The sequence below is a fragment of the Cyprinodon tularosa genome, unplaced genomic scaffold (genome assembly GCF_016077235.1).
Source record: "Cyprinodon tularosa strain WSP-4 unplaced genomic scaffold, ASM1607723v1 ctg1198, whole genome shotgun sequence".
Taxonomy (NCBI): domain Eukaryota; kingdom Metazoa; phylum Chordata; class Actinopteri; order Cyprinodontiformes; family Cyprinodontidae; genus Cyprinodon; species Cyprinodon tularosa.
Window position 1 is genome coordinate 41,771 of NW_024038001.1, and position 4,177 is coordinate 45,947.

A 4,177-nucleotide genomic window follows, 5' to 3' on the forward strand; every position below is an offset into this window, starting at 1 on the left:
TTACCTGTGGAGTACCACAGGGATCAGTGCTAGGACCAATTCTCTTTACTTTATACATGCTCCCAATTGGTAGAGTTATTAGACAGCATGGGATTAATTTCCACTGTTATGCTGATGATACCCAGCTATATCTGTCTATAAATCCAGATGAAGCTAACCCATTACATAGATTACAGGCATGTCTTGAAGACATAAAAACCGGGATGACTCTTAACTTTCTGCTTCTGAATGCAGACAAAACAGAAGTTATAGTCTTTGGACCAGAGTCTCTGAAAAAGAAGCTGATTAGCCAGTCACTTCATTTGGATGGGATTAAACTGATTTCAGATAATAAAGGAAAAAATCTTGGTGTTATTTTTATTTCAGGACCTGTCATTTAAATCCCATATCAAAGAGGTTTCTAGAATATCCTTCTTTCATCTGAGGAACATTGCAAAAATTAGAAATCTCCTGTCCAGGGGTGATGCTGAGAAACTAGTCCATGCATTTGTTACTTCAAGGCTGGACTATTGTAATTCTTTACTATCAGGAAGTCCACAAACTGTAGTTAAAAGCCTTCAGCTGATCCAAAATGCTGCAGCCAGAGTTCTAATGAAAATTAAAAAGAGAGATCATATCTCGCCTATCCTGGCTTCTCTTCATTGGCTTCCTGTTAAATCAAGAATAGAATTTAAAATCCTCCTTCTCACATATAAAGCCTTAAATGGCCAAGCTCCATCTTATATCAGAGATCTGATTGTTCCTTATGTTCCTAACAGAGCACTTCGCTCTCAATCTGCAGGTTTACTAGTGGTTCCTAGAATTTCTAAAAGTAGAATGGGAGGCAGATCTTTTAGTCATCAGGCTCCTCTCCTGTGGAACCAACTACCAGTTTTAGTCCGTGAGGCAGACACCCTGTCTACTTTTAAGGCTAGGCTTAAAACTTTCCTTTTTTGATAAAGCTTATAGTTAGAGTGGCTCAGGTTATCCTGAGCTATCTCTATAGTTATGCTGCTATAGGCTTAGACTTTTGGAGGACATAGGGACCCCCATTTCATCATTCTGCTTCATTCTCTCTCTGTTCTCCTATTCTGCAGAATCTGTTAGTTCAATCTCTAACCTTCTGCTCTCTCTGCTTTTCCTCAGAGTAGCTTTGCCTCGTCTGTTCCTGTTTGGCTGTGACGTCATCCTGGAGAGAAACATCAGCTGTGCTGCTTCCATCAACACCCTTGTTTATAGATGTTGGAGATCGGTCTGTTTTCCAGTGTAGTCCTGTTTCTCTGACCGTGACTGAGTGGATGTGCTCTCTTCGTCCTCTGGAATGGGAGCTGGCTCGGAGCTCGTCTGCCTGGCTGTGTGTTTCCTGGACGGGGCCGCCTTTTACAGCTGCTTTTTGTGTCTCTGCTTCCGTCTCCTTGAACCGCCAGTCGGCCTCGGCAGATGGCCGCTCACACTGAGCCTGGTTCTGCTGGAGGTTTCTTCCTGTTAAAAGGGAGTTTTTCCTCTCCACTGTCGCTACAAGCATGCTTAGTGTGAGGGATTGTATTTGAGTCAATGAGTCAATGCAATCAACTGGTTTTCCTTAGACAGAAAACTTTGTATCAATTTGACTGTATGATCTGGTTGAACTGTAAAGTGCCTTGTGATGACATGTGTTTTGAATTTGGCGCTATATAAATAAACTGAATTGAAATTTAATTGAATTGAATTGAAAATTAATTTGGATCAAGCAGAATAAATTGATACAATGCACTATATTTTTTTCTAAGATGTTGAACAATTTACCTTTAAACTCTCTTTATAGGTGACGGCAATTTCACAAACTTTAAAAATAGTTTTTCCACCTTTACAGAATACCATTGAAGGTTTTTTTTTCTATCCATATTGTCAGATTTTGTTATTTCTTAAGTTGCTGTATAGTAAAATTGATATTCGGCTTTTATTCGCTTTTAAAAGTTATAAAATCATTGTCTATTACAGCTAAAGTAAGTCTTGAAAAGTTTTATTGGAATGATGTAAGTTTTTAGCAAGGCATGCGTGAACTGGCTTTGGCTGTGCTTCCATTTTCTCGCAGCCCTTATCTCCACATGAGGATTGAATATCATAAAAATCCATCGCCTTTGAGAAATTTCTTCTTGGCAGCTTTGCAGTTCATTTCTTTTCATCTTGCCATCAAATGGGATGAAGAGACACAAAGTGAAAATAGAGGAAAGGAGCTAATTTACACCTCTATCATAATTTCAGAAGGCAGAAAAGGAAAGAATTATATCTTAATCAGAAGATAACCTTTGAAACTAAAGCTGTTTTCTTGCAGAGCAATTGTTTTCTTTACAATTTGTTTCTATAGTGCATCTCACACACACACACACACACACACACACACACACACACACCTCTCTCTCTCTCTCTCTCTCTCTCTCTATATATATATATATATATATATATACAGGTGCTGGTCATAAAATTAGAATATCATGAAAAAGTAGATTGATTTCAGTAATTCCATTTAAAAAGTGAAACTTGTATATTATATTCATACATTACATACAAACTCATATATTTCAGATGTTTATTTTGTTTAATTTTGATGATTACAAATGACAACAAATGAAAATCTCAAATTCATCATATCAGAAAATTAGAATATTACTGAAGACCAATAAAAACAAAGGATTTATAGAAATGTTGGCCAACTGAAAAGTATGAACATGAAAAGTATGAGCATGTACAGCACTCAGTATTTAGTTGGGCCTCCTTTGGCCTGTATTACTGCAGCAATGCGGCGTGGCATGGAGTCAATCAGTCTGTGGCACTGCTCAGGTGTTATGATAGCCCAGGTTGCTCTAATAGTGGCTTTTAGCTCTTCTGAATTGTTGGGTCTGGTGTATTGCATCTTCTTCTTCACAATACCCCATAGATTTTCTATGGGGTTAAGGTCAGGAGAGTTTGCTGGCCAATTAAGAACAGGGATACCATGGTCCTTCAACCAGGTACTGGTAGCTTTGGCACTGTGTGCAGGTGCCAAGTCCTGTTGGAAAATGAAATCTGCATCTCCAAAAAGTTGGTCAGCTGCAGGAAGCATGAAGTGCTCTAAAACTTCCTGGTATGTGGCTGCGTTGACCCTGGACCTCAGAAAACACAATGGACCAACACCAGCAGATGACATGGCACCCCAAACCATCACTGACTGTGGAAACTTTACACTGGACTTCAAGCAACGTGGATGAAGTGCCTCTCTTCTTTTCCTCCAGACTCTGGGACCTTGATTTCCAAAGGAAATGCAAAATTTACTTTCATCAGAGAATATGACTTTGGACCACTCACCAGCAGTCCAGTCCTGTTTGTCTTTAGCCCAGGCAAGACGCTTCTGATGCTGTCTGTGGTTCAAGAGTGGCTTGACACAAGGAATGCGACAGCAGAAACCCATGTCTTTCATACGTCTGTGTGTGGTGGTTCTTGAAGCACTCACTCGAGCTGCAGTCCACTCTTTGTGAATCTCCCCCACATTTTTGAAGGGGTTTTGTTTCACAATCCTCTCCAGGGTGCGGTTATCTCTCTTGCTTGTACACTTTTTTCGACCACATCTTTTCCTTCCCTTCGCCTCTCTATTAATGTGCTTGGACACTGAGCTCTGTGAACAGCCAGCCTCTTTAGCGATGACCTTTTGTGTCTTGCCCTCCTTGTGCAAGGTGTCGATGGTCGTCTTTTGGACAACTGTCAAGTCAGCAGTCTTCCCCATGATTGTGTAGCCTATAGAACTAGACTGAAAGACCATTTAAAGGCTTTTGCAGGTGGTTTGAGTTAATTAGCTGATTAGAGTGTGGCACCAGGGGCCATCAATTTTGAACCTTTTCACAATATTCTAATTTTCTGATATGATGAATTTGAGATTTTCATTTGTTGTCATTTGTAATCATCAAAATTAAACAAAATAAACATCTGAAATATATGAGTTAGTATGTAATGTATGAATATAATATACAAGTTTCACTTTTTAAATGGAATTACTGAAATCAATCTACCTTTTCATGATATTCTAATTTTATGACCAGCACCTGTATATATATATATATATATATATATATATATATATATATATATATATATATATATATATATATATATATATATATATATAATAAAAAGATAACAGTTTCATACTCATGCAGGGTACAGCATGGAACTGTGCCTGCAAGTC